Source organism: Pinus tabuliformis, chromosome 6 (assembly GCF_031772625.1).
Source record: "Pinus tabuliformis cultivar Carrire ecotype Pingquan chromosome 6, CPIR1, whole genome shotgun sequence".
NCBI classification, from domain to species: Eukaryota; Viridiplantae; Streptophyta; class Pinopsida; order Pinales; family Pinaceae; genus Pinus; species Pinus tabuliformis.
The window spans coordinates 2,019,592,477-2,019,605,414 of record NC_142292.1 but is presented as its reverse complement, the minus strand read 5'-3'; positions in this window follow the sequence as shown (position 1 = coordinate 2,019,605,414).

The window sequence follows — 12,938 nt, the reverse complement described above, 5'->3', positions numbered from 1 at the left end:
ATCTTAGGCTAGATAGCTAGGGTCAGATGGGTTTTTTGAAAATTTAGGGACTTGGAACTCTATCCACCGGTGTCTTGTTTGGTAGGTACTTTAACAAGGAGGAAAGGACTTGGAACTTTGTCTAGGATAAAGCACCTAACATGCATGACAAAATCTCCCTATAATAGAGTACTTCCTACCTAGAAGAGTGTCCCCTACTCAAAATATAGAACCCTTCTCTACTGTGCACTTTTCTTAAAGATAAATCTGTGCATAAAACAGTACTAAGAAAAACACCTAAATTAAGAAAAGTGAGCATCTAATTCAAACTATAAAAGTATAATAAATATGGCTCTATATAAGTTTTGGAAACAATAGACATGCATGCTTTCATACAACAACAATAAGATGCCTAAAATCGATGCGATTCGTTCATTGTTGCTATACCTTCACAGCAAAACTGGAATCTATAGCATGTACCCCAAGGCTGTACACATTTTCTAAAGGTGTAGATTGAAAGGATCTACTGAGATGAAGTACTATTGAAGGAGAAACACCTTCAAAATAATAGATAAAGTCTATTGAGAATTCAACCCATTTGCACACAGACCAAGGCTGCTACTGGGTACACTTCTCCGCTGAATGGAAACTACAATGTATTGTAGTGCTGTTGAAGGAAAAACACCTTTAGTGCAACATGGATAAAACTCTAACATATATTGTCACTTTGGCCTCGGTTGTCGATGATCTCGTCAATATAGGTAACAACTTCGATTGAAAAACCAAAAGGTGAGATGCATAGATCATTTGAAATGACAGATTTGGGTATACTTTATTATTGTTTAGGAGTGTTAGTATAGAAAATGCAAGGTAACTTGTTGCGTCTTTATGTCATAGGCCAAGGATGCGAAGAAATACATAAAATATTAAATAGCATGGTATAAGTCGATTGCAGGTTATTTTGAAACAGGAATGAAATTCTCCTTGTGCGGGTTCTAATCTAGTGGGTATAACTTTAAATAAGAAATTGATAGTTATGGGGTTGAAATTGTCTCACAATTCATGAAAAGTCCCAAATTTGTTCACTAGAAAGAAGTAGAGTGAGTCGTCAGGTTTATGGAAGGGAACACCCTATTCGCAGGAAAATAACTTGAAATTAGTCGGGCATATTATTTCTCGTCTTCTTATACGTGTGTGCTTTGAAAAGATAACCACATCCAAAGACTCAATAACAACTCTGGTAAATTTTATAGATGTGAAGAATTTATGAGAAAACCCATCATTTAATGACAATTGAGTGAGGAATATGTCGAAGGATTCAATCTTGCACTCAGTCATAAAAATGGGGTATCCAACATCTTGCCAACAAACCGACTCCAACCATAATGTGAAAGGAAGGTTATCTAGGAAACCTCTTTCCCACTTTTTAGTATTGTTTCCTCTTGAATTCCAACAGGTATCTGGCTACTTAGATCCACAAAACTCGTTCCAAGTAAAATCTGATGATAAAATTGTGACGTGCAAGCTTGACACATGCTCTAGTTTCCCTATAGAAGAGGGTAAGTCAAAATATTACGACAATTTTAACTGTAATTTGATCATACAATATTGAGGTATTGCATGGAATAAACAATATACTATCAATGCACTAATGAAGAACTCAAAATAAATGAATTTCTTATTGCTACAATAGCAACTCTTGGGATTCTCGGATAAAGCACCTAACCTGCATGGCAAAAGCTTCCTAGAATAGAGTACCTCCTACCTAGAAGTGTGTCCCCTACTGAAAATATAGAACCCTTCTCTACTATGCACTTTTCTTAAAGATAAATCTCTGCATAAAACATAACTAAGAAAAACACCTAAATTAAGGAAAGTTAGCATCTAAGTCAAACTATAAAAGCATACTAAATATGGTTGTATACAATATTGAGGTATTCAATGGAATAAACAATATACTATCAATGCGCTAATGAAGAACTCAAAATAAATGAATTTATGATTTCTACAATAGCACCTCTTGAGATTCTCGGATAGAACCTAACCTGCATGGCAAAAGCTTCCTATAATAGAGTACCTCCTATCTAGAAGTGTGTCCCTTGCTCAAAATATAGAACCCTTCTCTACTGTGCACTTTTCTTAAAGATAAATCTGTGCATAAAACAGAACTAAGAAAAAAACCTAAATTAAGAAAAGTGAGCATCTAAGTCAAACTATAAAAGCATACTAAATATGCCTAAAATCAATGCACTTCCTTCATCGCTGCTACAACCTCATAGGAAAACTATAATCTACAACATGTTTCCCAAGGCTGCAAGCATCTACTAAAGGTGTAGACTGAAAGTATCTACTAAGATGAAGTATTGTTGAAGGAGAAACACCTTCAAAACAACAGATACAGTCTAATGTGCATTCAACCCATCTGCATGCAGGCCAAGGTTGCTACTGGGTACACTTCTCCCCTAAATGGAAACTATAGTGTATTGCTTCTCTACTGAAGGAGAAACACCTTCAGAGAAACACAGATAAAACTATAACATATATTTTCACTGTGGTATCGGTTGTAGAAGTTCTCATCAATATAGGTAACAACTTCGATAATTGAAAAACCAAAATGTGAGCTACATAGATAATTTGAAATGATATATTTGGGCATACTTTATTATTTTTTAGGAGTGTTAGTATAGAAAATGCAAGGTAGCATGTTGCATCTTTATGTCACAGACCAAGGATGTGAATAAATACAGAAAAGATTAAATAGCATGGTACAATTCGATTGCAGGTTCTTTCGAAACAAGAATGGAGTTCTCCTTGTGCATATTCTAATCTATTGGGTATAGATTTAAGTAAGAAATTTATAGTTATGGGGTTGGAATTGTCTCATGATTCATGGCAAGTCCCAAAGTTGTTCACTAGAAAGAAGTAGAGCGAGTCGTCGGGTTTATGAATGGGAACACCCTATTCATAGGTAGATAACTTCAAATTAGTCGGACATATTATTTCTCCTCTTCTTGTGTGTGTGTGCTTTGAAAAGCTAACCACCTCTGAAGACTCAAGAACAACTCTAGTAAAGTTTATATGTGTGCAACACTTCTAAGAAAACCCATCACTTAATGACAATTAAGCGAGGAATTTGTCGAAGGATTCAATCTTGCACTTAGTCATAAAAATGAAGTTGGGGTATCCAGCATCTTGCCAACAAACCGACTCCAACCATAATGTGAAATCCAGGTTAATTGTGAAACCTCTTTCCCACTTTGTAGTATTGTTGCCTCTTGAATTCCAATAGGTATCTTGTTGCTTAGATCCACAAAACTTGTCCGAGGTAAACTTTGCATGATACAATTGTGATGTGCAAGCTTGACACGCACTCTAGTTTCCCTCTAAAAGAGGGTAAGTCAAAATATTATGATAGGCTTAACTGTAATTTCATCATACACTATTGAGGTATTGTATGGAATAAACAATATACTATCAATTCTCTAATGAAGAACTCAAAATAAGTGAATTTATTGTTGCTACAATAGCTCCACTCTTGGGATTCTCCAAGAAGCCACTAATTTATACACATTTGGAATCTTTACTTGGTCTGCAGAAAGATTAAGCAATGGTAGTGATCACTCTTTTCCCTGCCATGGAAGGTCTATAGAGTCATAAATAAACTGATTTAAAAGTGAGGTATATGCCTGGAAAGTAGGAGTCCTACTCTTCAACCGTAATTTAGTGGCAAGGAAATATTCAACTGTAGATGCTTGATCTTCTACAGTGTAAATTTCTAGATAAATGGTTAGCATAAATCTGTTCTTTGTCCACATATCCCAAAAAACCATGTATGTTCGGACTTTGGTTGTGTGTAAGAGAGGGGAGATCACATAAATAATCCATTATCAAAATAAAAAGTTAAAGCACATCATTCTATGGAGTTTTTTTTTTTTTAATTTTATTAGATATCTTAGAAAGTTTGAAAGGACATAACTTAAGCTTCCCTCTCCTTCCACACTTCATTAAATATGCCCCTTTTCCAATGCAGATGCGGCCTGCAAAATCACAATTATCAAATAGAATATGAAAAGTAAGTTTAATGAATTAAAGTAGCTTTGTTATACCTCAAGCAAATGAACTATGAGAAATTGGATTCATTCTCTACAAAAGATGATATAGCAAGATCTAATTACATTTTTAACTGAAACAAAGGTAAATTGGATTCATGCTCTGCAATAGACGATATAATGAGATCTAATGACATTTTCAACTCAAACAAATGTAAGTTGAGTAAGCTCAAGCACCAAAATGATGGCATCCAACTTCTGAGTGATAGTTACTGTATATATATAGCTAGAGGCTATAATATAAATATATTTGTTATATGTGAAGATAAAAAAATGAAAGGAATGTGAAATTTTGACCATCAACTATAAGTTCCTTTCAAGGACTAGATCAAAACATAACATTGTTTTCAAGATAATCAACTCACCCATTCTAGTATGCTTCTAGTAGTTTCATGATAAAACTCAAACTCAATAAACTTCAAACAACATAAATTAACCAACAATATGTCTGAGGTTGGTTACCTAAGGATTATATCATACTAAATTACCTTTTGCATCTAACATTGAAAATGGTTATGAAAGAAATGAAGACAAATCAATGTTATGATGGATGCATGTGATGAAATAAAATAAAAAAAGACCCTTCTTCTTGCTGCTGATGAGCCTTCTAGGGGATTCTTGGATGAATTTCATCCTGATCTGCTTTCTGAAATCAAAGAGAGAATTTCTAGCTACTCGATTTGACAGACAACAACCCTAATGCTTATGAAAATGAATATGGAAAGCAATAAGCATTGATGAACCTGGTCTTGAAGAAGGTGTCTCAAAGTCTAATATGGATAGTATTTTAAATTTCTACAGCTAGCAGAGGGTTTTCCCAGTTGGGTTCCCTAGAAAATTTTGTTTTTTTTGCTATAGTGTGACTGTGTTTTATTTCTGTTCTATTCCACTACAAATTGGTAGATATATTTTTTGTCTTCATGCAACAATTAGTTTTAGATTTATTCGTTCAAGCAATAGTAGAATTTTAAAGAAATCCTACACAAGGGACAATTATTCTATATTTTCACTTATATCTTTTGCAAGTAAAATTCACAACTAAATTTTCATCCAAAGTGTTTAGCTTACTATTAAGTGGTATCACAACATATCCCAACATTGCAAGGCATAAATCATACTATTCAATAAGGTTGAGACTTGAGATACAAAAATCTTCCCAAGTTATGCAAGCAAGAAAACTGCTGATTTTTAGTTCTAAATCTATCCAACTAGAACAAAATTATGCCATTTTCAACACCCTCTAGTCAAAGCTATTCATGGCCTCATCCAACTCAATTAAGAATATGTCAATCTTGTTGAGATTTCTTCTTCATTTCATGCTTCTAAGTTATATATTCATGCAACCCAATATATCATTTATGTTAAGTGATTATTCATTAAAAATTATTTAATCCGTCTAGCACATCTACCTAATTTTTTGATCAGTTTCTAGGAAGACTCTATCAGACATTTGCAGTAGAAAATAGAAGACTATTTTAGTACCTAGTGTTATAAAACTCTAATCTAGAAAAATTATTTTGGGTTGTTTCCCTAAAAATATTTACAAAATTTTCAATCCCAAAGCCATTTTAGGGAGAATTTTAGTTAGAAAGAAATTTAGTATTATTTTTGGAAATTTTGAATGAAACTAAAAGAAATTCTTCCCGTTCTCTCAAAAGATTCCAGCATCAAATATGAGTGAATTCACGGAACTTAAGATTTGGAAATAATTAAATTTCACTTCGCTTTTCTAGGACCATATATGAGTGAATTCACAAAACCTGAGATTTAGATTCTGGAAACACTTAAATTTCACCTCATTTATTAGGATTGGAAGTTCCCTGAGATACAAACATTTAGCATTAAGGATATACTTTGCTTCTTTAAGGACAATGTTCAGTTTATAAATAGTGATACAAGAATCCTTGTATACATGCCTGACATAGTTCTTTGGTCACAACTATGGAAACACTTAAATTTCACCTCATTTATTAGGATTGGAAGTTCCCTGAGATACAAACATTTAGAATTAAGGATCTACTTTGCTTGTTTAAGGATAATGTTCAGTTTATAAATAGTGATACAAGAATCCTTGTATACATGCCTGAGACAGTTCTTTGGTCCCAACTAATGAAATTGAACTCCATCAATACATAACAAACAAGGTAGAATGTAAGAGAGCATCTACTTTTCAACATATACTCTGACAAAAATAAACATCTATACAGTCATATAAAGTTGCCACCACACCAAAGAAGGAATTAAAAACCAAAATAAAAATAGGAACAAGCTTGGATTGTTATGGTTACTCTAACAAAATTTTAAATATGATCAATATGTTAATATGGAAAATAGTGTAGTTGATTATGATTTATTGAGCCCAAGGGGTTAGCCCAACTAAACGTCATATGTTTGAAATCCGTTGGGTGAGGTGCGCTAGTCAATACCAATGGGTTTACCAAGGATGCCATCAATGAATGTGGGGAAACATCCATTGGGATTCCCCAGAGAGTTTTTCTTGGAAAGAATAAAAATAGAATTTCCTAAAGAGAAATTTTGAGATGCATACAGTATACACCCAGTAAAATCAACTCTATAGAGACAAACCATAAAAGAAGGAAAAATGCATATGCTTTTACCTATGTTCCCTCGTTTTCCCTCCTGCCCTATGAAAAGTAAAAATATGTTACTCTTAAACTTAAAAGAAAGGATGAAAAAAATAGTGAATTTTGAACCAGTCCTCCTTGTGTGGAAGAAGACTAAAAGTGGGGTGGAAATGCAGCAAGGATAGAAATGAAACATACCTGAGTGCCATTAATGGAATGAAGAGGTAAAACCTTAACTCACAACTCTCTTCAATCTCATTTTCCCTCCCACCCTATGAAAAGTGAAAATATGTGTTGTTGGGAAAAATATCCAATACGGAATGCCCCTATCCCACTCTAAGGAGTGATAGTACCTCAGCAACAAACAAGACAAAACTATCTAAGTATTCATCTTTATGAAATGTAAATAGAGGAGAAGGATGTAACTAACTGATGTCTTCCGCTAGTTTGTAGATCCGATCTCACTCCCTTCTGTTTGCTTCCCACTGCTTGCTCCTTCACTGGCCCAGCTACACCAAGTTCCTGCAAAATGACAAGAGAGGGAAACTACAAGAAGCATACATTCATAACTAGTTTAGGATTAGAATAAACTAAATATGCAAATACAACAAAACATCATTGATATACATGCATATAGAAGAAACTCAAATGGCTTTATTGATGAAGAAGTAAAGTTCAGGAAGAGATACAACCAAGTGAGGTCCAATCCAGCATCACCTTCTGTTGATGCCTCGAAAATCGCTGCTACAACATTGGGGGATAACCACCCGGTCCGGACCTTAAAAGCAGCTCCTTTTCCGTTTGGTGTGGTGGCTCCGACTGTTCATCTAGGTCCAGTTACCTTCTCCCTATTGCTATTGGTTTATAATGTATCTTTAACTACCAATAGACAGGGACATCAGATCACTTCTCCTTGCTGATCAGGCAAGAGAATGACCCTTAAGCTGATTTGGGTTCAGCCAAGCCACAACTAAAATTTTGCCTCTTTGAGGAGAGGACTTAAAAGAATGTAAAATTACTCTAAATGCAAGCTTATTCTATGATGCAAGCAAAAGAAATTAATCTAAATCCTATCTTAATTAGGCAGATATAGATCTAACCCAACTAAGAGCAAGATAATTAAAGTATTGGGATTTAGATGTCTTGTTTATGATGAATATCAAATTAATGAAGTAGTTCAATTAACTGATATTATGGATATCAAAACACATCCTATTGAGACCTTTTAACTGAAATAATAAACCAACAACACTCAAGAAGTAGTTCACATAAATGATATTGATTATCAAATCAGCAAATCCAATAATTGAATAATGATATGTAGAAATAGTTCACACACATTATTATTCAATAAATCAGTTTCATAAGACAGATTTCAGAGTAAGTAGTTACTCCAAAATGAGAAATTAATCCATAAAAACAGAGATACATAATAACAAGATTGAGACAAATTACCCATATTGACAATAGTGCACAAACATGAATAAATTGACACATTCATATCACCATAAAATTAAAACTGATATTTGAAACAGTAGTATTAGAAATACCAATTTATTGCATCCATTTCTCTGTTCTTGGTCTCCAACAGCCCTTTACATTGCTTGAACTTCTGCCTTCAAAACTAGAGCCACAATAGTGCAAGCTTTGTTCCTCATGCATAATTCAATATACAAAGGGAAAATCCTTAATAATCCCCAGATCTGAGATTTTTCACTCCTCTCTCCTACAACTCTAAATTCCAATTACAATAGTGCTTTTAGAAGCTCTAAAATTGCAGAGGAGAGCAGCCCCTTTTACATTGCTTGAATCTGTTATTTATAATATTTGTGAAGGAATTTTGGAGAGGAGAGTTTGTTGAAGAGAAATCTACCAAATATAATTTTACTTGCTCCTAATTCTGATCTTCAATTGCTGGAGCATTTCATTGCTTGAAATCCTTTTCTCCATATCTTTTCCACTGTTTTCCTGCAAAAGAAATCAAAATAAATTAAAATGCAATCAAAATATCATTTCTGGCAATTAAATCAAACCCAATCAAATTCTATTTAAATAAATAATAAAAATAAAATATAAGCTCTGTATTGATGCTTGGAATGATTTGATTGGCAAAGGATATCATTGGCCAATGGGTCTTCAATTAGAAGAGGCTTTGGATAAATGAAATTGAAAACCATAACTCAGAAAATTGATTTTGTTTTCAAAATTCGGAGCCTGATCTTCTGCCTGATTTTTGGCCCAATAAATGATCAAATCTGTTGGTGAAACCTCCTTCAAAATGTTCTCCTTGATTTTCTCTTTCCAATGAGCCGTCCTAGGCCTCATTTGGCCAAGTAGAACTCAATTTATGAGCTTCCAAAGTTGATGGGTCAAATCTGATGTAAATCTGGAAATTCTGTTGCTGGGCTAAAAAAATGTAATTAAAAACTAATCCTAAATTAGTCTCTAATTAATTCTAATTTAATTGCTAATTATAAACTAAACTAATATCTAATTAACTATTTATAAACAAATTTAATCTAAAAAACTAATTAATATTAATCTAAATGAATTAATAATATATTACATGTTATTAATTAATTTAATTAATACAATATATTACATATATTAATTAATATAAAATTAATTATCTAAATATTAATATTTAAATTAATATATATAAAAAACAAAATACAAACTATCTTCCACCTTTATTCCATTCATTTTAACTTTGATTTGAATGGGTTTAAAAAATATAACATGGACCTCATGCTCACATAAACTTTTAAAGTGTCGTGATATGGTAATGTAAACCTATTTCAAAAAACAATCGAATTAAGCCATGAGCGTGAAATGAATGTTTGCCTTATCGCATCGGCGATGGGGTTATGAAGGTGTCGCTGCCTTTTTTAAAACAATGCGAAATCAAACAAAGCGAAATCCCGATGCGATGGAGTGGCTTATGAGATTTTTAAAAATATGTTGAGCCAAACTCCTCGATGCGATTCATTGCCCTTTGGTTATCGGCGATCGGAGGCATGAAGGGACCCATTAAAACATGTCAAGTGAATTTCCCCGATGTGATATCGCATCGGGGGCATGGCTTATGGTATATCGGGGGCTTTTAAAATATGTTGCGAATGAAAGTTGCGATGCGGTCTTTTATTTATTTTTTATATTCTTTTTTTTGTTTGTTTTAAATTTTAATTTAATTAAATTAATTATATAATATATTAATTAATTTAATTAATTTTTAATTTTAAACTTAAATTTTCATTTTTTTGTTTTGTTTTTTATGAACATAAGTTTTTAAACTATAGCTAAAAATAAAACTACAGCCACTTAGAAAATAAATGAAAAATAATAAAAATAAACTACAGCCACTTGAATGTTTGGTTTTTCGAGATTAAGATTTGATTAGAAAATTGGAGTGAATTTCTTAAGTCTCGATGCTTAAATATTTGGCTGCATAATGAAAAATGTTAGTAAAACCCTCTACGAGTTAATATTTAAAATGAATGCCTTATTGAACTAATTTATTTACAAAATGCAATATTGTACATTTTATGCATTTTTAACCCAGGCTAGATAAATGATGAGATTTCAAAGAAGTGCCATTTTCAAACCAGTTGACCAAATGAGGTGAAACAAGCGTCAATGTGAAGCTTATAAAAAAAATCGATTCTAACAAAGCAATCAAAACAAGAATCCAAAGAAAACTAAAAATTAACGACAGCGTAGGGCAATCAATTAAAATAAAAATCAAAAAGGTGCTTAGCCAAAATTTTATAGAAAGGGTCCCCATTATTCGAAGCGGACGCATCAATAATGGGGGGTGTTGTATTTTTACCACAACAATTGGCGACACACGGGAGAAGAACCAGTTATCTCTGTTATGAATGAGATTTTCCTAAAATTAAAGCAAAAATAATTAAAGAAGAGAAGATTATGCTTGAAATGCTTGACTTAGTTCATTAGTCTGAATAAAAACCAGAATCATCTAACTGTAATTTTTCTTAAAATTCCTCATAAATTAAAATATTTCGAAACTCTATATCAGTCATTAATTAGCTGAAGGGATAAAGCAGGGGTCACTTTACAGCTTAGCATTCAAAATATACTCGTTTGTCACAGGTAGAGCCACTGTTGCCAGCAAACGTCTATAGTTTCGACAGGGTTACCTTTTAATCATAAATGATTCAGAATCCCATCTGTTTAAGAATTATTGATCTAGAGATAAATCCATTTATATATGTATTACTTTTTATTTTATTTTTTATTTTTTTATTAAATCTTAAAAGCCATTGTCCTAGTATGGTAGCCAGATAGTTGACAATGCCATTCACTGGTTAAAATTGGACTGAACAAGCTGGCTCGTGATGAGACCCCTTGTCTTATAATTGTTTGCAATCATAAGCCATTACCCTGGTTTGTTTAGAAATGTTGGTAATGTCAGCCTATTTTCCCCTATGATCATGGTAAGCAGGCTCACGATGAGACCTCTTATCTTTTAAGTTTAAATATATTTATGGATTATTCTCTAGAAAAATAAGACTCTTTGAGACAGGGAGAATCATTGACTCCTTAAGAGTTAAGAATGACAATTTCAGAGTTAAAGGTGCTTTGCTGTAAAGTGTCTTTACTTGGTTAAAAATAACTTTTCTTGAGTGATAATAGAACTCTGAAAGATCTTAATAAAATTTTGAAATCTCAAAATGATTACAATTTGATGAAAAAGAAATTTTTCAGATTTTATGATACTTTGCCAACTTCTCTTGATTGGTAATCTCTTCCTTAAGTATGTCTACTTTTATAATAAGAAAATCAAACTTCATTAAGAGATTTAAGAAAAAACTAATAGATGACTATTAACAATTTTTCTCCATGTATCCTGACCATTGTTATGTAACCAATAGGCCTTCCATATAAATACTGACAAATTCACCAAAATCAAAATTGAAGTCCAAAGGAAAAGAATTCTTATGCTAAAATGAGAAAAGAAATCAGCAAACAAAAATAAAAACCAAGAAATCTCTAAAAATGGAAAAGAAAATCCAAGTCTCGCAAGATAAACTCAAACAAGAATGTTTATACCAATGTCTCCAACAATATGAAAAAAAAGAAAATAAGCATGTAATCATTCCTTCTTATGTTGAGCTCTAGAAAAACATACCTTGCAGAGTTGTGAATGCTTTAGGCTTTTAGATAACAGTGATCGTAAAATTCAGCCACAATGAATAATTTCTGTTTGATATGAATCTTCTTGTTTCCAAGCATTATCTTAATCATTTTCTAAAAAAAAGGAATGCTTAGAGAAACAAACTAAAGGTTCAGAAACTTCCTGGTGTGGCTGTTTCAATGAGGATTATCGCTGCTTCTTGAAATAAAGCCAGGAGAAGAGTATGGACTTTCGAAAATATGATCTGGCAGAGGATTGAAAGCTTTAAATGGAGAGCTGCAAAACAGAGTTTTATATCAGCATAATTTAAAAACAAGAATGAAACTAGAATGATGAAATGGAAATTAATGAAAGTGGGTACATGAATCTTACCATTGGGTAATTGCTTTTGATCTTACCTGAAAGGTATCAATTTCCCCAAAGTGGCTGACTTCTTATTTTAATTAATATTAAAAACATGAAGAAGTCAAACTAACCAAAATCATATAACCCCAAAATCATTATTTATTTTATTTAAACTAAAGCAAGCAGCAAAATGTAAAAATAGAATGCTTAGTGCTCAAGGGAATTGAAATAAAAGAAATGCATCAGAGATGAGAATGAGAATTTGCAGTAATGACTGTTTCTCAAGATATTATTAGTTTTATATAAACTCCATGATTTTATAAATTGTCCAGAATCAAGACCAAATTCAAGATAATAAAATTTAAATATGAAGATAGAGAGGTCTTGAATTCCATTTTTAATTATGGAATTATATATTTAAACTAAAATGTATGAGAAATTGAAATAATTTGGATATGCTGCAAATTGGTCATTAACTGCTTTCTTACCATAGTGGTTACCCAAGCTCGCTTTTAAAATAACACATTGCCGTATCGGATGATTCACATAACATGTTTCTTCACCATGCTTCAAATTTAATCTGCAGAACTTCACCTTTATTGCTATGCCATATATCGATTAAATGTCAATAGCTCAAAGGCATGCATTGGAAGCTATTGCATCGGAGATTGCAATGACAAATTGCTGATAAGAACATGTGCAATGAAATGAAGCGATCATATTATTAAAGAAATATTATATCGGGGATCAGAGAATAAATTG